Genomic DNA, 26886 nt, shown 5'->3' with positions numbered 1-26886 from the left:
TGCAGATATTCCCATGCCGCATGATAGGAGAGGTTGCTTGCTAGAAAGCTATTCTTTTATTTTATTTTATTTTTATTTTATTTTATTTAAAAAAAATGTTTAATGTTTTTATTTATTTTTGAGACCGAGAGAGACAGAGCTTGAGCAAGGGGGGAGCAGAGAGAGAGGGAGACACAGAATCCAAAGCAGGCTCCAGGCTCTGAGCTGTCAGCACAGAGCCCGATGTGGGGCTCCAACTCACAGACTGTGAGATCGTGACCTGAGTTGAAGTCAGAAGCTCAACTGACTGAGCCATCCAGGTGCCCTTAGAAGGCTATTCTTGAAGTGCGTTCCTGGGAATCAGCTTCAGTCTGGAGAGACGCCGAGACAGGACACAGGACTGTGTTCTGCCTCAATGGGAGGTTTGCATGGAGACATAGAAGGAACATTAGGCAATCTGCCTGTGATGCTTGTCTGTGAGGAAAGCCTGTCCGTGGGGCTGGCGCTAAGACCCAACATCTATAATAAGCTGCAGACACAGTTGAAAAGAATGAACATGCAGTGAGCACAAGTGTCAGGTTCTGCCTTCGCACTCTGAAAATCAGTTGTCGAGGCAGAATGAGGGGGAGACCTGCATCACCAGCAGTTAACTGGCAAAGACTTCCAGAATTACCAGATAATGTGATGGCGCTTTACTTCTGCTGAGTACGATGTCTAAACTTACTAGCCGCTCTTCATGGTTGGTGTTGTGTGGTTGGCTTCCCAGGTGACATGGTCTCGGGGGGGGGGGTCCACCCTCATGCTCACTTGTATGCCCCACCCTACATGTGCACACAGAAACAGATGCTTCACCTCCTCTCTGGCAGCAAGTGGGGAAGGTTCTGGGGCAAGGTGGGAGGAATCCTTTCCAACTTCCCTTAACTATCCACGGTGAGGAGGGTGAAGGGTGGCCATTCTGTGCTGAAGATGGGCCTGAGTCTGTGGCGTGAGGACAGGCAGAGAAGGAAGAGGGTGTGCAACGCCTGTCCCAACAGCCAGCACACACTGCCCAGGGTGCTGTTCTGGACAGAGGAGGGAGCCTCTCTGCTGCCTTTGGATTTGGCATGGGAGAAGAGATGAGTAGCAGGTTCCCCAAGGGAAGCTCTCACCTTATGGCATTGACCAGTGGGTGATTAGATGTGTAACTAATTATTCTTAGGTGCTATCATCGATTCCATTGACTGCTTATATTTGCATAGCTTTTCAGTGGTATTACAGCCATCCTCCCTATTCAGCCGATAAGAAATGTGAAGCCTGATTAAATGGTACCGTGCACTGGGGCACTGGGGCTCAGCTGCCCGACCCCTGCCTGAACTCTTCCCTGGTATGGGCAGGCATACACTGAAGGGGAGGGGAGTTTTTAGATTCCCAAAGGAGGCATGGCTTGGGGCCATGAAATGCCTGAGGGCTCTTCTGAAAAAAAAAATTTCAGGGAAAACTCTTATGAACGTCAAATAACCTGAAAGCTCTTGCTTAGCTGAGCGGGCATGTGTGTACATCTGCACACAAATAGAATCTGCCTGAGACGGCAGAGGGTGAAGCATGCGGTGAGCCGTGTGTCAGGCTGCTTCTGCCAGACTTAGAAATGGGGAGTGCAAGTAGGGGCACAGAATAACTGGCAGAGCTGCTGGGTCCACAAGGGTCTCTAATTCAGAGAGAGCAGTTGCACCAGTGGGTCTGTCTCATAAGATAACCCCAAGACCCAGAAAGAAAGAGCTGGGTGGTTTTCTCCTACCTTCTGTGACCATGGCTGTGGGAATACAAGGTACCACGATGTCCTGGCTGGTGCCTCAGGTTTACCATAGACATGAGTCACTCAACCCCTCTCTCCTCTCCTTGCTAGGTGTGGAGATCCAAGAGTTTCTAGGTTCCCTCTCTGTGGCTTGTCAACTCCATGCTTTGGGTATAAAAGCAAAATAGAATTTCAGTGGCAGTAAAGCACAGTTTACCCTGAAGCTGGCCCATGGGATATGGGCATGAGATACCTCTGAGGGGATATGAGGTCTTGGGTGCATGGGCAGACATTCTCACAGGGCCCAGTTGAAAGGAATGGAGGCCTGGTAGGAATTTTCACACATGTGCAGCAGTCTCTCTTCTGAGAGCCTGTTCTCAGGTATGGTCACCGTGTGCCCTCCATGGGCTGTGGCAGGCATGGCTGTGGGTGAGCCAGGCCTGTGGCGTCTTTTCCCCTGGAGACCATGTGGGTGGTGTCATCAGAGGAGGTTCCAGGAAGCTCCTCAAGAACAGCCTGGGCCTGTGGCTCCCAGGTAGGCTTTCCAGGCCGCCACTGCCCTGAGATTTGCCTCAAGTCTGCAACCGGCTGATGGGACGCTAAGACCTCCAGCCCCTCAGGTCTCGTGTCCTTCTGGCATCACCTGTCTCAGACCCTCTGAGACCCCACTCCTGTCTCAGACCCTCTGCTACCCACCACACTGGATGGTACCACTCAGTTTCCCAAACCAAGCCTGGGCTCTCTCTGGTCCCCTTTTCTCCCTCACTTCCCAATCCACTCTGCAGTCAGTTCTCAGCAGTTCTATCTCTGAAAATCCTTCTCAAGTATAACAAATATATAGTATAATTTAAAGTATAACACACCATTAGTGCTTGTCAGACAACTGCTCTCGCCACTCAACATATCAGCAAACAAAATATTCCTGTCTTTATGAAACTCTCTTATGGAACTCACTTTCTGGTGTGGGCGGCAGATAATATGCAAGTCCATTATATAAACACCTCAGAAAATGATAACTGAAATGGAGAAAAAAATAAAACAGAAGGGAGAGAGGAGTGTTGGGTGAGCATTCTAGACAGAGGGGACAGCCAGTGCAAAGTTCCTGAGGCAGGAATGTGCCAGGCCTGCTTGAGGAACAGCAGGAAAGGCTGAGTGGCTGGAACCCAGTGGGCAAGGGGGTAAGTAGTAGGAGATAAGGTAAGGTGAAGAGGGTCAGATCACATAGGCCCTTGAAGGCCTATTTAATAAAATTGGCTTTTATTTTACGTGAAATAGGAAACCGGTGAAGAACTTTTGAGCTTGATGATCTGACATAAGTTTTATGTGAATCACTTTGGCACCACTGTTGAGCATAGATTGAGTATAGGGGGATGGGAGCATGTGTGGCGAGAATGGAAATAGATCGTGAAGCTATTGCCAGCACAGGCCACGGTGGTAGTTACAGAGGTGGCAAAGAGCATCAGCTGCTGTAGTTAGAACCAGCAGGAAGTGCCGATGTGAGGCTGCGAAGTGTAAAACATCCAGTTTTGGTCTGAGCAGCTGGAGGAATGAAATCACCATGGACGTGGAGGGTGACGTGGGCTGGGGTACATGGAGACCAAGAGGCCAGTTCACAGAAGGTTGGGCCTGGGGTATCTGTTAAACATCTGAGTGGCTTATCAGATAGACAACAGGTATGCAGGGGTCAAGTTCAAGACAGAGGTCTGTGTTGGAGATGCTAATTTGGGGTCTTTGGCATGTAGATGGGCCACTGTGGGAATGAGTATAGGCTGGGAAGGGTCCAAGAGCAGAGTCCTCCCCTAGTTCGGGGCACGTCTGGTCCTGTGCCTGACACCAGCCTCCCCATCACTAGTCTGTCCTCCACACCATATCTGAACAGCGTTTCTCTCAAATCCACCCTGCCCTACCCTCTGCCCCAGCCCCCACCCTCCTCCTTCCTTCCCAGCCTGGGCTCAGTGGTCTCCAGGGTAGTGATCTCCAAACCTGCCATGAGATGCCGAGACCGGACTTTGCAACTTCCACCTAGCATGGTGGCACCAGGCTGTCTCTAGGCACCTGAGATTCCAGCCACCCAAACTTTGACGGTGCCTTTCCTAGCTCAGGGCCTCTGTGCAAGGACCCATAGAGCTCCTCTTCATCCTTTGAAACCCAGCTCAAATGGCACTCACTCCATGGAGCCATTCCCTGAGCCCTAAGACCCTGTTTATGTCAAGGCACAGGGCTTCCAGCGTTTCTTAAACTTCTTCAGTCCCCTTCAGTCCTTAAAGGACTGGGATCCTTTAAGTCAGGGACCTCTTTTTGTTCCTTTTTAATACTCCTAGCTCTTAGCAAAGTGCACACAGTGGGTGCTTAATAAATGTATGACTGTGGGAGTGACAGCTTATCAGGAGATCAGCATGAGAATTAGCCAGGAGCCGTTTTCTGGATCCAGAAACATGCAGTGATTATCCAGAGCCAGAGGCTGTTTGGGGAATTTGGAGGCACAACGAGAGGTAGGGCATGGGGGAAAATAGGATTGGACTGGTTTTTAACTTTCAGGACAAACCATGTGATGTTTAGAGGGGGCTTGTCATGGGGGCTGGCTGTCTGGAAGCACCAGGAAGAATGTGGTTGCCTTGTTCCTGGATTTTGGAAGTTGCCCAGATCTCCCTTTATTGGTGCTGACCCAGGCTGACCAGCGCTTCCCTTCATAGCTATGTGCCTTTTCTGGGTCTGACTTCCTTCAACGGACTGCAGGGTGTGCGGAGCACACACGCTTGTCCCCTCACAGCTGCGTGCCTTTGCCTGTCCCACTTGCCCTGGACTCCATGGCTGCGTGGGCCCAACTCCCACCAGGCTGAGGACACAGTTGAGGAAGGATGGTCACCTCTTTGTCTCACTTCCAGTCTTCACTCTCATAGCTCCTGAGGCTGAGCCCCACGCTGTCTTGGCCAGCTCCCACGCCACCCCTCTGTGAGAGGCCTCTGCCCCTGCTGGTGTAAGGGCTTCCTCCTTATTCCCACCAGGTTCTTCGCTCACCTAGGTATAGGAACCGTTGACATGCACTCAGCTGGAGAGCACCTGGTAGGCAGGATTCCATCCATCTCCTTCCCCTTTGCATCCCCAGATCTCTTGACACTCAGATAAGGTACAGTTGCAGGTTTCAGTGGGAGGGTGAGCCACCCACCCCTGAAAACTGGGTCTTATGTGCTCTGTGCTGTAGCAACTAAGCAGATGCACAGGTGATGACTGTTTGTCCTATGGACAGGTGGTGACATCTGGTAGAGGGAGCACTGAGCACACCCAGGCCCAGAAGCTGGCCACAGATGCCAGGGAAGAACTATTTCATCTTCCTGCAGGCTGACGGAACTTTTGGGTTGGAAGGGAAGTCTTTCCTTCCCTCTCATATGTCATATGTCAACCTTTATTTAACATATACATTTTAATGCATTTCCTTGTTTTGTGCTGTTACATGTAAACCTGTAAGTAAGGAGATGGCCCTCGGGTCCCTTGGAGGCATGGGTAAGCAAGCCTATTGAAGCGGGCTTTCCTGTGTTCTTGATGGTAATTTATTTGACTCACACGTGGAAGGACAGTGGCTGCTTTTGGCCACAACCTGAAAGGGTGCAGGTTGACTCTGAGACTCGCAGGTGCCTCTCCTGTACCCTTTACCTGGGAACATCCTTTACCCCCACACTCCATAGGTGAAAGGAGCAGATAGATCCTTGGGGGTTTGAGTCTAGAGGAGGGGGTGTCTGGAAGCAAGGTGTGGTTCAGGAAGGAAAGAAGCTGGGAGGAGGGATTTGAGCATATTAGTTGAGGTGTCAGTACCTGCTGTGACAGGTGAACCCTGAGGTCCTAGGGCTTAACTGCAGTAGAGGGTCACATCTGGCTGTTCTGGTCAACCAGGCTCTCATAGGCACCAGGGAGACCCAGCCAATGGGGCTCTACCATCTTTAACACGTGGGAGTGAGGCTAAAGTGGGAATTTCATGAGCTGGGCCTGGCAGTGGACATCAGACCACCACCCACAGGCTGTGGCCAGGACTCAGTCACACAGCTGCCTGACCACAGGCCACTGGGGACCCAGGAGGTGGGGGAAAAAGTAGATCCTCCAGACAGGAGGGCCTGCCCATTTATGGCGATTTTTAGATTTGTCCTGTGCATGTTTCATTAACACTAAGAAGGCAATGACAGGAAATGACAGGCCATGTTCAGAGGAAAGTCCCTAAGGAAAATCTCTCCTCTGTGGAAGCATCTCTTGCCCACCAACCTGTGAAGGCATTCAGTTGTGCGGTCGAACAAAGATAAACCTGGAGGGACGAGTGGGCAGAGACATGAGGTCTCTGGTGAAAAACCAGGAAAGGGGCACATCTTAAGCAGTTATCAGAGTCAAGGGAATGCTGCTCAGCTGTATATTGGATGGGGCACCCTAAGGGGAGGGTAGGAGAGGGGAACAATAAAACCCAAGGGATAGCAGGGGGTAATTGCTAATTGGCACCTAGAGAAGAGACAGAGACAGAGACAGGAGAGGATAAGGGCCCACCTTGACGGACAGGAGAGAAACCCGCCCTTCAGAGGGAGGAGGAATGAATGGGAAAGGTTCTGAGGCACACTGAGGCCTGGGCGGATGTTCAGAGTTTATGCCGAGTTGTTCTGGTCTCAGGTACTTGGCACATTATTTGTTGCGAATGACAAAGTTCAGGACTTGAGAACGGAGGCCATGTGGGACTTTGCCAGGGAAGATGGTGGGGGTGTGTGGAAGAGATGCAAGAGCTGAGGGAGGATGTGAAAGGTGGGCAAAGGACTCCTGGTTTGGGGACCCAGCCATATGGGGGTGCTAGTGGGACATGAGTGCTGGGCTGTGGGGCACTGCTGGAGGCTGAAGGTGCTGGCCACTGGCTGTGGAGCTGGATGGTGACCTGGGAGGACAGTTTGGAAAGAAGAGATGGCTCAGGAGAGAGAAGGTTCCTGGGCTATGGGTAATGATGGGAGGAAGCCCAAGTCCAAACAGGTCTGAGGGGCTGCAAGATGAAATTCGAAGGTTTAGCACATGCTGAAGTCCATTTCATTTACCTCTGACACCCCAAATGCATCAAAGACAGCTCTGTCATTCAACACCCCACACTTAGCTGTATGTACCCCAGAGTAGCTTCTGCAGGAAGCCTGTTTCTCAAGCCTGGAGCCGAAGCATGGGCACATGGTGGATCTGTCCTCTGGCTCCTGCTGTTCTAGGACAGCACAGCCCTGTCCTGTTTCCTGCCCTTCTGCTCCCAGGTGAATCCTTCATAACCTCCCACAACTGTGCCTGGTCCTCACCAACCTGAGGGAAGGAGCCCTATGTCCTTGGGGCACTGGAGGCCTGGAGCGTCTGCAGGCACATCCCAGGGGAGCTGTATTCTGGACCGTGCGAGAGATGGGGGAATGGGGCCAGGCTCTGGAAAGTGAGGTGAGGGGGCAACCTCATCCCAGGGCCAGTGGGAGCCCAGAGAATTCTGACTTTGAGGAACCAGACCCCAGCCCTCTGTTGGTGTCAGGACTCATAAGCCCCAGTCCTGGTGTTGAAAGAATCCTATGTGATGTTAGGGAAAACTGTCGATGTGATGCTGTTTCTAGATCCTGGAAAACCGGTGGAGGCAGAAATGAAAATCTTGAGTTAGCCAAATAAATGAAGTACCAAAAACTGCAGTGGTAGTTACTAATGACAACTGTTTCCCATTTGGGAGTCCTCGTCTTCAGCACAATAATTACAGTGTACGTTGTTAGTTTGCTTCTAAGCTTCAGTTGATTACAATGTTGAACTCAGCTCGTCTTGCTCATGTAACACACTTGTCTCCTTGTCACTTCAGATTTTACAAAAAGAGAATATTATTTTGAACCTCCATCTCTAAATATGGTATTAAAACATTTGGTAATAACTCATTGGCACAACTGACAGCTTTCATTGGGAACAAAATAATTCTGAGTTGTTTTTTTTTTTAAATGTTTTTTAACGTTTATTTATTTTTGAGACAGGGAGAGACAGCATGAACGGGGGAGGGTCAGAGCAAGAGGGAGACACAGAATCTGAAACAGGCTCCAGGCTCTGAGCTGTCAGCACAGAGCCTGACGCGGGGCTCGAACTCACAGACCGCGAGATCATGACCTGAGCCGAAGTCGGATGCTTAACCGACTGAGCCACCCAGGCGCCCCATCTGAGGTTTTTAATTGTACATGCTCTGTACTGTTCTGAAGTTGTGGGCAGCCCTTCTACCCATTGGATTTGCCACCTACTGATACAAAGAAGAGATTGCTCATGATTTCATCAACTTTGTCTTGGTTTTCCAGCCTCCTTGACTGGGGCAGGCAGTGTGTTTTCAGGGGTGAAGATGAGGAGTGTATATGGCTTCTAAGGGAATGCCCACACCCAGGTTATTGGGGAAAGCAGCATAGACAGGGGCTCAAAAAGACCTCTTTCTCCCCTTCAGCACCCTCCACAGACCCCGCACTATATGTGGGATCCTGGGTGGGCAGATTCGCAGCTGTGTTTCTGGTTGGGGGTCTCATTCTTAGTCATCAGTCCTGGTCTCTATGTCCCCCTTCTCCTTCTATGGACTCCCTCTTCTCCTCAGAGGGAAAGCCAACATGTCAGGAAGTAATATGGACAGTGAGAGGGAAAAGGGGGCTTCTCATTTCCTGCACCCGGTTGACCTGCCCCTCCCTCCCATCTGGGAATGTGGGGCGTGGAGTTGGAAGGCCTGGTGCTCCAGGTAAGGGCTTTGGAAGCAGAGGCTTACATGGGCTTTATCCCTCTGTTTGAAGCTTTTGCATTGAGCATCCCCCCTGCTTCACAATGTGGATGGCACCACATCAGAAAGTCCTGTCAGGAGGATCCAATGAGGTAATAGGTGGGAGCCCCATGTGGGCGGTTCCACAGCACACAAATGAAACTAATGGTTCTACAGCCACTGGCATCTGTGTCTAAGCACTTTTCAGGGAGACAGAGGCCTCTGGAGAAGGTGGAAGGTTCTTGACAGTTGCTGAGGACTCAGCTGGCCATTCCCCACATTCTCATCAGCCCAGTGAGTGGGGGCAGTGGCTCCCAGCCTAAGGGGTCTCCTGGATAAAGGATATCATCTACTTGCTTTTATTCATTTTCCTTTATCATTCTTTACAGCCTACAAATCAGCTCTGCTAACTTGTATGCAGTGTTGGCAGAAACGTCCTGGTGCTAACATAGAGATGGATTTTGTCTCCCTGACTTGGCTTCTCTTTCCCCACGGGTTACTGTCAGGGCTGTTAGAAGCTCACTGTGTGCAGACAGGTGGGGTCTGGAAATAGTGATGCTGATGCCAGGTACTCACAGGGGACCCAGGAACCTCCTTGCCCCAAGCACCAGGTTAGTAGCCTTATAAGGCTTTAGTAACATTTCACCCTGGTACACTTTTAAAACCAATGACGTGCAGCTGTGTCTTCATGTTTCACTGCAAAGCCAATGAGGTGACTTCATGTGGCTGCAGCTCTTTCCCCACGGCTCTCCTGCCCTCAGAGCCTCCCTCAGAGCCAGGTCTGCTGCTGTGGGGGCTGGTGGGCGGGCCTGACCCCAGAACTTTCCACAGAGGTGGCACATCTTGTGTATGCAGCACATTTTACCAAACCTCACCCATTCTTTCCTGCAGAGAGATTTTGTTTGAAGCATGCTGCTGGAATTCCTGCTGTCTGTGGAAGGAGATGAAAAGCAGGCTCAGTGAAGGGAACTGGCAAGTGAGAAGCACAGACAGATAGAAGCAGCTTACCCCCCCTGACTGCGGGGCAGTTGGGTGGCCGGTTGGAGTGTCTTGGGGAGTTTATCTCAGACACTGTGTTTCCATCTCTAGAAGCTTAATTGGAGTTTTTCTTATGTCCTCTGTATCTCTACCCACCCATGCTTAGAAGTATAATCATAGTAAATATTCCAACATGCTCATCTATAAATTCCATCTTTTGTGTTGTTTCTGGTTCTATTTCTACTGACTGATTTTTCTCCTCTCTAAATATCTATAAATTAGATTTATAGATTGCATTTTCCTGCTTCTTTGCATGCCTGATATTTTTAATTGGGTACCAACTTTGTGAATTTTGTCTTTTCCGGTGCTAGATGTTTTTTTGTTCCTACAGATATTCTTAAGCTTTGTTCTGGGATGTCACTAGGTCACTTACAAACAGTTTGATGCTTTTGAGCCTTGCTTTTAAGCTTTGTTCTGAAGGACTAGGGCACCTCTAATGTAGAGCTAATTATCCCCACTTCCAAAGCTATAATCTTCTCCACTCCATGCCCCATGATTTAAGAGGTTTTCATTCTCAAAAGTGGGAATGCAAACTGTTCCCAGCTTTGTGTGAGCCTCAGGTATTGTTCTGTCTTCCCCTTTTGGTGGTTCTTTCCCCAGCTCTGGGTAATTTCTTCCTATGAATGTTCTCATCAATACTCAGCTGTATACTTTGTGGGTGGAGCTGTGCAGATCTCTCCTTTCTAGGACTTGAGCCCACAGATACCAGTTACTGTGGCCTCCCCAGAACCCAAACTCCATCTTCTCAATTCCAGGGGAACCTGAGGCTTCAGGTGGCAGGCTTCACCTCTCTCATCAGTTACTGCCCTGAGCTGCTGATGCCCACCCCCCACCCCATGTCTGAAAGCCATGTTTCATAGATCTGTTCTCAGCATGTCAGATCTATATTATCCCATCTTGGCTAAATGAGTGTTAACCTGTGATGGTTCAGGAATTTTGAAATAAGGGTGACAAGTCATTATGCTATACACCATAAACTAGTACAGTGTTATAGGTCAACTGTATCTCAGTAAAATTTGGGGAAAAGTAAATAGGGATGAGAAAGTTAGAACCACAGGGGTATTTTTGGCAGAACAGGAAAGCTGCAGGTCAGCTGTGGTCTCCTGTGCTGCCTGTCCCCAACTCCAGTGCCAAGAATAAGTAATCAAGGACTTTTTAGAGAGATGAGGAACTGGTGGAAAGCCTTTGAGGCAATTATGTACTATGGATATTGGTGATGACCAAGTTCCAAACACTGTCATGTGCTCTCCCTCCATTTCCTCCCTTCTAATGTGCCCCTGCTTGCCCTGAGAGAAGTTCAGGATACCTGAGCTCACTGCATCAGAAGCAATGTAGAAAAAAAGACCTCAGGAAGGGCACAGGAAAGAAACTTCTCAGAGATTTCTGCCATTGAATGGAGGGGGGTGCCATTTTGTTTAAAATTTGTTTTATTTTTTCTTTTTGCCTGGCCCATTTCTTACAAGCTTCCACAGCAGTAGGCAGCTGGCAGCAGTGGGGATCCCCCCATGTCTTGACTTGACTACAAGTTTTGCCTGCATTTCTGTGTCCAGATGTGGACAGTGCCTTCATGAAAACTTAATGCACTTAACAGGCAACTCTAGTCACCAAAGAGAACACTGGCTGAGCAAGCTGAGGGAGGGGGGAGCAGATGGGACTGGGCAGGAGCCAGACAGGACAGCTCCTGGCATCCTGTGTTTTCTTTGCATCTGAGCAAAGTGGTCTGGGAGGAAAATCCTGGACCCATCAGGAGAACAGGCAATGTGCCTTGCCTTCACCAGTTTCCCTTACTTTACTGCTGGAGGAATCACATAAAGAAATGAGACAATTCCATAGGGAAGTAAGACTTCAGTTTCGTGCATTTGGCCCAGCCACTATCTGGGTCTCCATGTTTTCCTGCCAGCATGTGCATCCCAAGGCATGATGCATGCACACATATGTGTGATCATTGAGATTTTTCCCCCAACAAAAATGGAAAAGTGCATAGATACCAACTCACCCTGCTTTAATTACTTGGGAAGTTAACATCTTTGTAACACACTATTGTACATTCCATAATTTCTGGGTTTGTTGTTGTTGTTTTATCCCTAACTACAAATGTAAGAAGCCAAACCCTGTAATACATAATTTTTTCCCATCTTGGTCTTGGCATTTGATGGCACAAAATAGGCCAATTCTGGAAAGATCTTGGCTGGGATGCTTTCAGGACATAGGACTTATGAGGTCCCTGGGAAACCACCTGTCCTCGCTCACTGGTCTCACCAGGAGGGCCTATGGGGATAAGGAGGAGCCTCACTGTCTTGCCCAAGACTGAGAGGTGCAGCTGCTGGCAGGCCAAGAAGAAAGCAAGAAAAGGCTTACATGATTTTCCATCTTCAAGAGACAAGTAGGGACTGAAAATGTCTCCATCTAGGATCAGCTGAAAATGCAGGTGACATTGGCAAAGAACTGGCATTCATGCGCGCTGTGTCCAAGCCTCTCACCTGTGTCCTAGCCTCAAGTTTGTCCAGTGGGAAACAAAACGTGCCCACCATGTACTTGTATGACCATTTCTGCCTTTGGCTCCCCCTGCTCTTCTTCTTTCCCCTCACATGTCACCCCCATGGGCAGTCATGATCCAGCATACCGAGTAGGTGAAGGATGGGTTCTCTTTTCACCAAACTGGAGCACCCTCCACTGAGCCCTTTGTGACCTCAGACTGCTTCTGTCTTCATTTTCCTGTTACTCAGGGAGACAGATGCCTCGCACTGCTCCCCATAGGCTGTCCTGAACTGTCCACTCCCGCCTGCCCTTCCTCCACCATGCTACAATACGCTGCCTTTCCTCGGCTTTTCACATTCCTTTCCTGTCTCTTCACTTCTACCTTTCCATTTGGGGTAGCCTGGGCCAGTGGCTTAGAAACTTCAGTGAACATTAGAATCATCTGAACACTCCGGGTCGCAGTCCCAGAGAGCTTTATGCAGCAGGTCTGGGTGGGCCCAAGTCTAAGATAGAACTTAGGGAAGAAACTTGTTTTGTTAGATTCCACTTAGTCCTAAGGGTGGGCCTTGGCCATCAATGGGGGAGCCACCCACCCAGGCAGAGTCCTGCTTATGAAGCCCCCTCTTCCCCTTGGGCAGGCCATGGTGGTGGTAGCTATTTTTCAGATGTGATGGTGAAAGCATATTTAGCTGTGGAGAGATTTAACTCTGGGTGTTAATCAGGTGACAGTGGAATATTTCTTGGCTGAGGTTCAGGGCCTGTGTTTAGTGCAGAAGGAACAGCATGTCTGGTTGTACAGCTGGAAGCAAACACATCCATCTGGAGTCACTGGGGTCATCGGGGGACTCGGGCGTCTTCCTCCCAGAGCTGACCAAGCTTTAGTGGAGAGATCTGCCAGGCTGGTCCAAGCTGCTGCCTCACCATTAGTTCAGAAATTTGACAATGAATTATTACCAAAATTGACCCTGTGTGCCAGTTGGAAAATACCTCACATGTCATTATACAGCTCTTTCCTCTTACCTTTTATTATTGCTTCCTGTTTGGAAAAGAAGGGATATAAAGTTTTTGGTGGCCTAGACATTTTTAAGATTCAGGTAGAACGCTCAAACGGTGCATGTGCATATTGAGAGACTTTCTATAGCTACCGCAATTCAACCGATTATTACAAAATGAGAAAATGTGGCTAATTCTGGCTTCATCTTATTTCTGCTTGACTTACTCAGAGAAACTCAAAGCTATTCTCTGTTACTTTTATTTCTTTCAAATATTCAAAGTGAGAGCAATTAAGAATTACAGTTTGAAGCTACTGAGGACTCTCCTTCTGTTGCAAGCAGGGACAAAGACTTGGTTTGTTGACCACACTTTCCCAGATGTCTCTGTTTTCAGTGATTTTCCTGCCTGCCTCCCTGCCCATAGACCCTCAGCACACTGCAGAGCTATGTTGGCCTTTTTGGGAAACCATCTTAATGAGATCCTAGAGGTGTCCAAGTTTCCATAAACACTTGTACTCCGGGCTCGCCCCTCGTAGATGAAGGCAGCCTATCCTGTGTGCCACTGCCCTGCTGGGAGAAGTACACTGGCCGGTGTCTCCAAGGAGAGTGAATGCAGCCACGTTCAGTTTGGGCAACTTCACCTGTAAAATAGAGATACACCTGCCAATGCCAGAGTGGTTGTCAAGAGCTGGAGATTTGTTTGTTCCTTCTGCATTAGGTTTCTGTGAGCACGTCTTAGCCCTTGGCTGAAATGGCATGTTTCGACTACTATGGCGCTGTGTGGATTATACCTTTCAGACCACCATTTGTTTCCTCATTCACCCATCCCTTCATTCATTCATGTATTCATGGAGCACCTGCCATGTGCCAGGCCCTGGAGATGCAGCTGATAGCACAGCAGAAGAGAAATGTCTTGAAACCCACGTTGTAGCGGGAGAAGACAAATAGTAGAGAAAAACAAATTCTAGAGGGTAGTATATTCTCTATGGAGAAAAATAAAGCTGACAAAGGAGGGGAGCGAAGTGAGGTAGAGGGGTCTGTAATTTTAATTAGCATGTTTGGAAGGCCCCAGTGAGGAAGCGATCTCTGAGTGAGCAGTTCAGGTTCCAGGTGGTGGCCTAAGCTGGCTCATGACTGAGGGGTAGTGGTGGCCAGAGTGACAGACCAGTCCAAGTAGGGTGAGGTGGAGCAGGCAGTGGGAGGCAGACTTTACAGGGTCTCGGAGGCCACTTTGAGGATGTTGCTGTTTGCTGTGAGTAGGTGAGTCTGAGTTTGGGTCCATCTCTCCCCTAGACCCTCCTGCTGCTCATTACACACAACCTTTATCCCCAAGTCCACTGACTCTCCCTGACCATGTCCTTGTCATTCACAAGCCCATCCCTGCTTTGATCTAGGAAGCTTTGTTAGTGTAACATGAATGTTGAAAGAACCTTCTCAACTAAAATGTTTTAAGTTGCAATGGTTAGACCCCATGGGCTCTTGGGCCCCTTAGTACATGGAATGCTACCTCTCACCCTCTCCCAGACGGTCTGCACTCTAAGGTGATGTCTCTAAGAGTCATCTCACACAGTGACCAGAACCATCCCCAAGGTAAGTTGGGTGGCCTCACTCCTGATAGGCCTCCTGTGGAGCCTGTAACTCTTAGAATCAATCCAGACTCCTCACCACAGTCTGCAGACCCACCAGGCCTCACCCCTGCCCTGCTCACTGCCCTGCTGCCCCTTCCTGCCTTGGCATCAAGCAGAGTCACAGCACCAATCCACTGGGCTCAGCCCCACTCTGTCACCTACCAAACTTCCCCCTCCTTGGCCTCTAGTTTCCTCATCTGTATTCTGGGCATAATACACTCACCATAATACACTGTATTCTGGGCATAATACACTGAGCATAATGCCCTCACTGGGCATAATACACTTGCCTACCTCACTGGGCTCTGGTGAGGATTAAGTCAGTAATATAAGTAAAGTGCATACAGCACTGGCTGGCACAGAGTGAGACCTAGGAGTTAGAAAATAACATTACCTTTCACATTATTGTTAGACCCCCCTATGTAGAGAGCAGGAAGAGGAAGCAGACAAGGTCTTATTGCAAAATTGTGTTACTGTTAGTGTATTGTGTTTCAGTCCTATCATATGAATAAGGAAAAACAACTTCAATGCCTTAAAAAATTATTTGGAATAGTCTTCTCTTTCATTCGGAGTAAAGGAAGATAGTCATTTGGAGAATGGGTATCCATGGACTGGATTATCCATTGTCTGGAACACTCAAGCTTTCAGAAAAGGGTTAACAGAACCTAAGGTCAATACTTTAATGTGGGAGCAGCAGGGTAGCACAGGCCCTTGGGGGACTGCACCGATCAGTCACCTGCAGAGCAGGCGGCTCCAATCCCAGAGCTGCACTGGAGGCACCCCAGCCTTCCCAGCGTACTCCCTGTGCAGGATCCCTGTCCTGTGCAGGCTGGGAGCTGGGTGCATGCTCACCAATCAAGAAGCCAGGCCCAGCATCAGGTACGGAAGAATAATCCCCAGGGGGCCAATTAACGCTTCTATAAACCTTTTTGTGTTCAGAAGGGGGATGAATGCTTAGTTGAAACTCTGCCCTTGTTTGCATTTCTCACTGCTGAATTGGCAACACAGTTCATATGTTAACGTGTTCTTAAATATATAAATTTTGGGGAGAATTTGTTGTGTTATCATTGGGTTTTTCTGTCATAGTAAGTGTTCGCCTCCTGTTCTTGGATCCAGCTGAGAAAAAGATGAGTGTCTGAGAGATGGAAGTTGAAAGGTTAACTTCATTATAGCTAAATGTAAGAACGTACATCAGATCTGGAGGTAAGGGAACCTGCTAGTTCCTCGGCCTCCAAGCTAGACCTTGGGACCTCCACCCACCAGCATGGAGACTGAAAAGCCAACACCCCTGCCTAGAATTGCTGCTCCCACCCCCAGAGCCTACAGCTTCAGAACAGAGTACCTCCACCTAGTCCCTGTAGATGGACCAGTGACACTGGATATCTCCATCTGCTAGAGACGCACACTGAGCAGTCACAGATGAAATTACATGGTTTCTGCAATTTGCTTTAAAATACTCCAGAAAATCAGGAGAGGGGGCAGGCCTCACAAGAAACAGAAACAGCAGAATGGTGGTGGTTGCTAGAACTGGATGATGGGGTTTCATCCTTCAACTTTTATGTCTGTTAAAAAGTTAAATGCTGTGTCAGACCTGCCTTCCCAGCAGTCAGACGGGGAGGAGACAGGAGCAGAGGCCAGGCAAGTGTGCCATCCCAGTGCAGCGTTGGCACATTTTTTTCTCAACTCTAATTTGTAAGGCAGAAGCAGTCAGAAACAACAGGTAAGCTGGTGTGACTGTGTCCCCAAACTACATACACCAGCAAGCAGTAGCTGGACTTGGCCTATGGGGCTGGTTTGCTGGCCTCTGCTCCATCCTCTGTTTAACCTCTCTAGGTTTCCATTTTCCTTTCATTTTGATTCCTTTCCACCTTTTGAGCCTCTGATGCCCTCTTGGCAGCCTCCCACGGGAACACTGCCAGAAGAAGCTCCCTAAAGGCTGTGTAGTGTGACAGCCAGGTCTGTGTTCCCATATCAAGACACCACGCAGATAGGGCTGGAAGCTAAGCCATCAAGGAGGAGGGAACCTTTGCTAGCCCTTCCCTGAAATGTCCTGCTCCTAAGAAATAATTGTATCTCACTCAACTAAAAAGCACCTAAGTCTTTTATGGCACCTTGCCCATTTTTTACAAAATGGAAAAAATATAATAGTGCCACAACTCATGAAATCTCACCATAGGTTGATCAATAATCCAGCCTAATCTTCTCTTTTGTTTTGTTTTTAATCACTTTGTGATTATAAAAATAATACCAGGCTATTGTTCAAAACAGGGAAATTCAGAAAGATAGAAGCAAGGAAATTAAGATCCCCTATAATCCTACCAGTAAATATAAATATGCGTGTAGGAAAAAAATGAAATGTTGTGAGCATATTATTTTATTTCCTTTATTCTTTTCTATGTATAAATATACATATATTGTGAACAAGTCTGGGATTATGCTACATCAGTATTTCCATCTTACTTTTTTCATTAAATTGTGAGAATTTTCCACTGATGTTGTGGCAATAGCTTCAAAGCCCGTTGGCCCTATAGTCTGCTGTCAGCCCAGTAGTCAGGGAATCCTGTTGCATGCATATCAGATGTCTCTCTGCTGCTTTAGACCTCCCCCATCTCACTCAGAGGAGAGCCAGGACTGCCCCACTGATCCTTGTCATCTCTGACCTCATTTCTACCCATAAGTCTGCTCCAGTCATCCTGGCTTCCGTCTTCCTCCTCAGACACTCCAGCCCCACTCCCACCCCAGGGCCTTTGCACCTGCGGTTCCCATGCCCATCACATTTCCCCTCAGTGTCAACATTGCTATCCTCCTTCAGGTGTTATATCGGAGGTTTTCTTCACCCTCCCCACCCACCATGCCTTCTCTCCTATTTCTTTCTCCATATACTCCTCACCATCCAACATACTAAATATACCTATGTGTTTACTTGTTTATTGGCTGGGTCTCCATGAAGGCAGGGGTTTTATCTGTTTTTTTTCACTGATGCCAAGCAAAACCCCCCTCATGCAGCAGGCGTCTAATACATGTGTGCTCAGTAATCAGATCCCCTTCTTATGTAGCACCAAACCCAGGTGGCTTGGGTGTCTCTCCTCCCCCAGTCAGTCCATCTAGGCATGTCCCCCACTGCCTACTGACCCAGGAGTCTCCAACAGCCCTGCCCAGATCTTCCTCAAAACTTCTGTACCAGCTCCACAGAGCTACCTGTTCCCTGTTCAGGAGTCTACAGAGGCTTCAGGTCACAATTCTCACTGCCATTTGGCCTGAAATTCCTATGACATGAGCACTGACTTGAGCTCAGCACAGCACAGCTTGACACAGCACATAAACACACACGTGTGTTTGTATTCCTGCCTGTGCCTCTCTCCTACCTTCAAATACTCATGTCACTTTTGGCCACTGCCTGTAACCATTGAAATTAAGTTCCTTCCTCACTTATACCAATCTTTCTCTAATTGATCTTTCATTCAGTTTGCATTTATAAATTCCAAATATTCTTATACCCCTTTTGTGACTGTGAAATATATCCCTAAGGAAAGGTCTTTCCGTGAAAAAGCTTCCCCAGCCACATGTTTCTGTGTACAGCTCACACATGACAGCCAGTGGGTGATTGATGTGAACCAAGTGGGCTGTAACTGGGAGCTCAGGCCCCGGGTTCACAAGAATGTTTGGCGTGCTAGCTCCAGCACTCCCTTTTCTCTTAGCCACTGGGTGGGCATGTGCAAAGTGGGGTGTGAATTTCACCTCCCCAGAGGGGTTGATAAGGGCATAGGTCAAAGTGCAGACCACAGTATTTAGATCATACTCAATAAGTAGATGTTATTGCATACAAATGCTCATGTTAGCTGTATACTTTCATTGACTAGGTGTTTGTTGAGCACCTATTGCGTGCCTGGCACAAAGCTCATTAACCATCTGTTAAGTGAGATGAATGTTTACAAGAGGAAGAAGTAGTCTCTAAATTTCAAAACTCTGTATCGGCTCTCAGATCTTGATGGTCTTGTTACAGAGATTGCCCTGAGATCAAGAGAGAGAGAGAGAGAGAGAGAGAGGGAGAGAGAGAGAGAGACAAGGACAGAGACAGAAAGAGAGGGAGGGTGGGGGAGGAGATACATGCTATCTGGAGGCTTTGTAAATGGTTGAAGCCTGTTTAAAATTGGTGAGAAGGGGCACCTAGGTGGCTCAGTCGGTTGAGCGGCTGACTTCGGCTCAGGTCATGATCTCATGGTATGTGGGTTTGAGCCGCGCTTCGGGCTCTGTGCTTACAGCTCAGAGCCTAGATCTTGCTTTGGATTCTGTGTCTCCCTCTCCCTCTGCCCCTCCCCTGCTCGTGCTCTCTCTCTCTCTCAAAAATAAATAAACATTAAAAAAAAAATTTAAAGTGGTGAGGAAGTAGCAGTCAGAATGTAAAGGCTGCAGCAGAATAATTCAGTGATGGCAGGGCCCGTCTTCCATTTCTCAGTCCCTTGCCACACTGGGAGCTTGCTGCAGCATCCTGGATCTCTTGGCCACATAGATTCTGTTCTTTGCCCTTGGGAGTTGATTTCCAGTCCCAGAGATGTTCCATGTAGGGCAGGGCCCCACTTTGGATGCATAGGCACCCAAGCTCTGTCAGATAGGGCCATCAGTGCCTCCCTTGTGGCCATAAACCCATGCACAGCTGGTGTGTGTGTTCAAGGATGCGTGTTGCCAGAGGGGACTAGAAAGGGTTGGATGGATTCAGAGGCAAGCGGTGTTTCTAAACCTGTGTCCTCTGCAGGAAGCCTGTGGTGCCTGGGGTGCCCCCAGAAAGGCTCTCTGGATGTCCTTAGAGAGCACCATGTGGCAGTCCTGGGTGCCACACCACACCTTCAACCTGTGCAGATGGGGGAAGGAGGACTTTTATTTCTTGATGGGGAGATAGTTCTCTGTTCCCCTTGATGCCAGTGGCTTTCAATGTTTTTAGATTGTGACTCACAATGAGAAATGCATTTTACATCCTGACCTGGAGTATACAGTGGTGTGTATGTTGAAACTAAACCAATGTGTCCTGGAACTACTTTTACCCTTAGTGCAAGTGATGCATTCTGGTATTTTCTGTTTTAATCTGATTCATCTTTTAAAAAATACTGATCAGGGCCCACTAAATTGATAGTTTAAAAACCACTACTCTTAGCGAGAGACCTTCAAAGTAGGGCACATGAAGCTCTGTAAGGAAAGGAAATATTAGAACTTTTTTCAAATTTATTATTTAAATTTTTTGAGTTATAAGTTTCAGTTTCGATTATGTGTATGTTTTATGGTGTATATAATATAGTGGTAGACTAGAAAATAGATGTAATTTACTGGAGCTGTGTGCCCAGAAATTCTTTACTGCCGGGGATAAAGGTTACAGGGCCCTTGACTGGGTCACTGTGCTGGTCTGGCCCTGGGACCCATTAGTGAAGCTGCCACCTGCCTTCTGAATTCTGGGCCAGCCCCATCTCTTTATGGTTCCCTCCTCCTCCTTTCTTAGCTGCCTCAGATCTGTGACTTCTGTGAGATTATTTACTCCGGTGCTGGTCTAAAATGGTCAGAAACGCATGTGCAAGCACACCCCAGGCAGGGCGCTCTCCTGGAACTGGAGCATCTCTGCAGGAGGCCATATGTGCCCCTGCTGGGACAGTTAGAGGTCTTGCCACCAACCCAGCAGAGAGACGTCCCCATGGGGGCTTCTTGCAGAAAACAGAGAATAAATGGTGCCTTTGTGTTCCTCTCCTCAGTTTGAAAACAACCATTTTTTTTTTCCTTTTAAGTTTTATCTTCAGGAAGAATTATGACAGAGTCCCTACACTGATCACAAAACTTCCAATAAATGGTCCTTTTGCTTACAGGACATATACTACTAAGGTGCTTTCATAACTGTTAGCTGCTTATGAGTTTTTTTCTGAGTTTTGCACATTCTTAACGACTGAGTGAAGTTTCGTTTTCTTACTTTAATTTATCAGACTCTTCTTGGAATCTTCCTTTTTGTGGGGGCTTTGCTCCCAAATCAAGAGTGTAATTGCTGGCACAGGCAGGGAACATAACCCACTATTAAGAGGCTGAATTCAAAGAATGGGAAGCCTCATTCCCTGTGGTAATTGGGGTGAGTGCCCAAGAAGGAAGGGATGACAACTTGGGGCAGAGGCTGAGGGGGAAGGAGTGGGGTGTGTAGTTTCTGTGCAGTGGAGGGACCCGCTTACCAAGTAGGGACACACTGATTTTCTATCTCAGGGCAACTTGGGAGGTGTACATGGGCATGGTAGTGGCAGTGAGGTTATTGCCTGGGCTTACTGCCATGTTGCAGGTGTCTGTAGAGGACCAGGGGCCCCTCTGACCTCAGGAAGATGCTGTCAGGGCAGCATAGCAGCCACAGACAAAGTGAATGTCACTATGGTCTGCGAGAGGGTGGGGCAGATTTGCAAAAACAGTCCTCAGTTAGCTCAGCTGCCCCTACCCTGAGCTGCTAGCCCATGGAGGCATATGAAACAGCCCCTGCTCTACAAGCTTTCCCAGGGACTGGCAGAATGGTGTAGTCCACCACTCACAGGAAGTGCCCTGGCTTTTGTCCAGTCCATGATAATGGGATGTTGAAATTAACACCATTCCCCACCCTTCACATTAATTCTTAGGATCATGTCTTTCAAAATCCTTGCCTGTGCTCAGTTTTTATATGCAAGATGAGACCATTGTCTACACCTTTGTCTTAGTTGCTGCATATTTCTTGTTTTAAACCTCAGTTGTCTGAATAATGGCTTCAGTTCACCAGCTGACTTTGGCAACTACAGCCTCACCTGTCCACCTCAGCCATCTTGAGAAGGGAACATGAGAGAAGAGGATAGAAAAGAGGCAGCTGCCCTATGCGTGTGGGTCACACACAGGAGTGCCAGTGGCCAGGGATAATGGCTTCCAGCACATCACCACAGCACTTACTCCCTCATAAAATGTTTAATTCTAAGGATGGGGACCCCCTTCAGGGTAAATAAGCCTCTCCTGTAGCAGGTGCACAACAGATATTGTTCAGCATATGGGAGAATGTCTGTCCAGAGTGTTGGCACATGGTATTACAGATGTCTAGAGTTCAATGTTCCTGGTAAAAAAGTTCGGCATTGTTAACAGGCCTGTGAAGTCACTGCCCATTTGAAATAAATAGGAAGGGAACAGAAATAGCCTCCCACCTTTGATGACTGCAGCTGGGGTCCTCCTAGTGTGAGAATTTGCCCGACCTAATTTCCATGCTCCCAAAAAGTTCTGGTTTTTAAAGAACCATTTGAATCTCTAAAATGAACCCAACCTCCTCTAATGGCCAAATGCATAGATACACCTCAATAACTATAACAATTTTTTAATGCAAGGATGTATCCATACCAGAAAAGCATCCCCACACTCTGTGGTGAAAAGTGAACGATGGTAGATCCAGTGAGCTGTGTTAGAAAGGGTGTGAGCAGTTGTGATCCTGCTGCTTGTTAACTGTGTGATTCAGAACAAGACACTTAAACTTTTATTTGGAGCCTTAGTTTTCTCATCTGTAAAATGGCCGTGTCGACCTTGGATGGTGGATACAAGGGTGAGACGAGCCTTGTGGAGATGAAGGTGGGTCTTGGATGTGCTTGGCTGGTGGTCATCACCAGGCCTCTTGCTTTGACCTGCTCAGTCAGTGGTCCAGAGCCCTCATTTTGGCAGCCTTTCTCATCAAAGGCCCGACCTGTATTCCAGACACAGCCTTTGGGGAGGAGGGTGAGGTGTGCCAGAGCTGAAAAGAAACCATTCTGTTCTCACCTGCCCCTACTGATGATTTAGCCTCGTAAAGAATGGAGTGTTTTACAAATAAGCACAGATCAAAATGCAGCCGGCCATCTCTGCCTGCCCACCTCAGTGAAGCAGGAGGCTCCTGAGATTTTTCCTAACAGAAGTTTCGGGTGGGTAAAGGCCATTTTTCATCCACTCCTGAGTTTGTGAAGCTCTCAGGAATAATAGGCCAACTACCAGGCATGGTGACCTATGGTCTACTGAGCCCACCAGGGGTGGGAGCAGTGCATTAAAGGCAAATGCCAAGCAAAAGCTGCTGTTTCTGGCCATGTGGCTCTTTTGTGGGGAGAGTGCTTCATTGTGAAGCCAAGGTTGCAAAGCAGTCTGTGTTCTAGTCAAAGAGGGTCTGGTGGGAGCAACAGCGATATCTCCTGGGAGTTTGTAGACATGCAGAAACTTGGGTGCCATCCCAGATCTATCGAACCAAAATGCACGTCTTTAAAAAGCACCCCCCGCCCCGGTTATTCACCCCACACTGAAGTATAAGCTTTATCAGAGCAGCCTCTCTTGTTCCCTACAGCATCCCGGCACCTAGGAGCTCAGGACAGGCAGGTGCTCAGAAACTATCTGTTGTGTGCATGCATTGATTGGTGGCCTTTGTTTTAAATTGTGACGGCTGCCTTCCAGCATGATCACCTCTTTGGTTTCCTGGATTTCTGAGAGAGGGAAGACATTTCCCTCCCTCAGGTCTTCATCACAAGCCCCTTGCTCCATGCTGTCGATGTGTTGAGGCCGTACTTCCTACCTCTGGGTTAGGATGGAGGGGTTTCTCTGTTCTTTTGCTTGAGCAAGGAACCCTTCACCCATTGTCCTTCCTTTCATGTTACATCTGATATCAGCTTGTATGTCTGGTTTTCCAATCCTATTCTCTCTTTAAAAAAAATGCTTCCCACAGTATACTTCAGTATAAAGTCCTCTTGATTAGAACTGGTGATTTCTGGGTAACCATGCTCTGCCCAGGCCCCCATCTCTGGCACTTTCCTGGACCAAGTGCCAAAGTCCATTGCTAGTCTTGGACTCACCAAAGGGCTCTCAGGGCTCATGTAAGCCTGCCGGTGAGAGCCTTCTTTACTTAACCTGGTCCCCAAATTCACATGCAGCTAGAATTCCACCACTGACTCTAAGAGGCCTTCCTATGGAATTTTTTGAACAATGGAAAGAAGAGACCCTTCAGTTCTTAAATTTGCAGGTATTTCTGTGGCTGGAGGGAAGAGTGGTATGGAGGAAGACCACATCTGAGCTGACAAAGTTGGTGAGGAAGCATCCTGGGAAGAGGGTCCTAAGCCACAGGAGGATGTACAGTCTGTGATGGGGGTGCGGCTCTGGCTGACTGGTATGTCCCACCCTCAAGACTGGACTCCATGAAGAGGAAATGTGTGTGGTGGTTAAGCATTTGGATTTGGGCTGGCTCCTGTAGAGGGCCTCCCGCAGAGCAGGAAGGGGCAGGCCTGCCATGGGTGCCCTCTTTTCCAGGTGCCAGTGACTGTCCTCATGATACGTGAGCAGACCCATCAAGGCTTACACGTGTTGGTGCCACTACTTTGTTTCCATTTTGTATGGAATTTGGAAATATCTTCTATTCCCATCCCAAACCAGTCAAAATGGGAATTATTGGGTACATTGGCTAATCACCGATTTTGGGGGGGGGTGTGTGTGGATGAAAACAGTGCAGTCTATGCCCGTGTATTCCTATCTCTGTAGGTTGGAGAAATAGATGAGGTGACCAGCCACATGCAGATGGAGAAGCAGAGCTCTTTCATTTCCAGATGAGCATCTTGGAGTGGGGGGCTCGGAAGGGAGCAGGGAGCAATCTTCGGGCACAATCCCAGGAAGCACTCATTGTCCACACACACCACCCTTCACAGCTACTCACAGAGTGTTCTAGCATTCTGATTGTGCGGGGGAGCGAGGGGGCTGACTTCAGTGTTCACCCCCTCTTTGGCCCTCCCCTAGGACCCCCAGTAACCAGGCAGGATCCTATAGGTCGACAAGGCAGGCCGCAGCACCTGCTCAGGGGAGGGCAGAGCCATCGATTTCTTGCAGTGTGGAGGGTACAGGCAGGCCAGCAGACACTGCCCCCGCTTGGGAGTCTGAGGAAATGGGAAATCGTGGCTGTACCTAAGGGGTTTGATGCAGGAGCTGCTGTCCCGGGCAGATGCTGGCAGGTGAGGGTGTCCTGCGATAATGGCCCCATGTGGACTGGGATGGCATTGGTGGCATTGGTGGCACTAGCACCTGAGCACCTCGTGACATGACTAATTGGAGCTTATTGGGAAGATGATGGCAGCTCCCCCCAACACTGAGCTTTGCCTCCTGGACCAGGTCACCCAGCTGCAGCAATCAGTGTGGCCTCTGCCAGTGCACAGTCTGCTGGCCACTGCACTAAGCCTTGTAAGCCAGGCTGTCCAGTTGAGGGTGGCCAAGTACTGGTTAATCCTATGTATATATGGATACAAAAAGAAGCCACTTGTCACAAAAGCAAAGATTCAGTAAAGAAGATAAATCTGAACTGTCTCTCTTCATCAGGAGGGTCTTTCATTGGTACATCCCTTGCCTACTGCAGAGATGTCAGGGACCCTAAGGCTGCTGGTGACGTGTGGAGAACTCACCACTTGGAAGTAGCCCTCCCTGCTCCTTCAGCTTACTAAGAACCCCTATCTTTGATGGACATTTATCGGCCCTCCCTTTCAGTGCCTACGGTGGGCATGAGTGAGAGAGGCATGCTACCCCCACACCCTAGTCGCCATCAAGAAGGAGGGCAGCATGGTTGGCTGTGAGCAGCCTGTTAGGCAGACGTCTTGAGGACCGGCCAGCATTGGGATGAGCCATACAGCTGCTGGTGAGCAGGGTACTGCCAGGGCCAGCCCCTGCGGTGCTGCTGGCTGTGACATCACCTCACATCATGGCTCTGTGTGTTTAGGACGTGCACCCACCTGCTCTGTCAGTGCCCGGATATCCTGGAGTTTCTAATACTCAGCAGAGTCATGGGGCAGCTAAGTGAGACACTCCAGATCAGCTGCTCTGGGGAAGAACAGAGTTATTTTAGCCCAGCCTTGGGCATTATTGGTGCCATTATGTCTGCATAATAACATGCTACATGGAGACACATGGCAGAAAGGGTTGAGGCTGTGCTCTGATGCTGGTAAATGAAAGTCATTGTCTCTGGTACTTCCTGTTTCTCTGTGTTCCTCTTGGCCCTTCAGCATGGGTGCAGAACGCTGGACTCCAGGAGGCCAACCCCATGGAGGGCCATGGAAGGCAGCAGCCACTGGTTTGTTCTGTGAGCTAACACTGTTGAGGAAGCAAATGAATAAAGTCATAAAATAGAGCAAAAACAGCTGAGCCTGGTTGGATGAGACATTTCAAAGGAAATAATCCTGGATTTAGATCACACATTTTGGGGCCTACAGTGAGTTTTTTAAAACCTCCCTCTGAAAGGCAGGTATTCGTAATGGAAATGCTGACAGGCCTGCGGCCCTGCTCCTGGGCTGTCTGTAGGCAGCCGGACATCCACTGCTGCTGCTTGTGTGATCTACTCGGCATTGTGGACATGAAGCATCCCCTGCTCTGACTGTTTAAATTCAGTGGGACTTTTTTTTTTTTTTTTTTTAACTCATCAAGATGCTACCAGCTGCAAACCCTAGTAGTGTGTGCTGAGGGAGAGCCTAGTGATTTCCTCCGCCATCCCAGGGCTGGGGGTTTCCTAACCCAGGCCTGAAGTCAGTCTTCATGGCAGGTGGGAACAGGCATGGCCTGTCTTTCTGACATGGCCCTCCCTCCCCTTGATCCAGCCCACATTCCAGGCTCAGCCTATGACATGCGTGTGGCTCCTGCACCGGGGACATGCAGATCCACAGCTGGTTCCAGTTTGCCTCCCCCTGCCTTTGAGGACCTCCCACCTTTGTGGATTTCCTGGATGTGCTCTTCCCAGCCCCTCCCCTACCCCCACTCCTATCTGAGCCCTCTGCAGCCACCAAGACCCTGCTCAGTTCTATTCTTCCCTGTGGGCTGCCCCCAGTGGCCTCTGCTGACTCACCTCTTCCCTAAACTGGCACCTCAGATTGCGCCTTACCATCAGCACTGAACTCTGCGCACTCCAGGTTCTTTACTTTGGCTTCACTTCAACCTTCTCTGTCCCCCACCTTTTTTGCAGCTGTGTTCATGTTCCAAGAGGGCCCTGTGTTCTGCCTCCTTCCCTGACCTCTCAGGCAGGAGACTCTCTCCCTCTGAAGTCCATTCAGCCTGGGAAGTGGCCCCGGTGCAGGGGAGGCTGTGCCCTGCCAGTGCATGAGGCAGGGGGGCACATGGGGTGCCATTTACACTCTGGGAGCTCCCTCCCTCAGGGCAGCAGAGCTGGACCAAAATGTGGAGAAGGGAGATTCGTCTTTGGTGTACCCCTTCCTCTTTCAGTGTTCCTTATCTCTGCCTTTGTGGCCCCTCTCTTGGACACCC

At 48.9% G+C, this 26886-nt stretch overlaps 1 protein-coding gene and 1 long non-coding RNA gene across 3 annotated transcripts in view; one reads left to right on the top strand and one right to left on the bottom strand.

The window, feature by feature from the left end:
• The window catches only part of SH3RF3 (SH3 domain containing ring finger 3), a 375405-nt gene that overhangs the window by 235331 nt on the left and 113188 nt on the right, over positions 1-26886 (top strand). The gene's annotated exons all lie outside the window — the stretch shown is intronic.
• LOC125936199 (uncharacterized) lies at positions 9339-13980 on the bottom strand. The gene is made up of 2 exons (XR_007461959.1): positions 11892-13980; positions 9339-9426 (listed from the first exon to the last, which is right to left on the bottom strand). It is a non-coding gene; the product is annotated as an uncharacterized LOC125936199 (long non-coding RNA).

Source organism: Panthera uncia (genome assembly GCF_023721935.1).
Source record: "Panthera uncia isolate 11264 chromosome A3 unlocalized genomic scaffold, Puncia_PCG_1.0 HiC_scaffold_11, whole genome shotgun sequence".
Lineage (NCBI taxonomy): Eukaryota > Metazoa > Chordata > Mammalia > Carnivora > Felidae > Panthera > Panthera uncia.
Note: the sequence above shows the minus strand (reverse complement) of the source record. Positions and strands in the feature narration are given on the sequence as shown.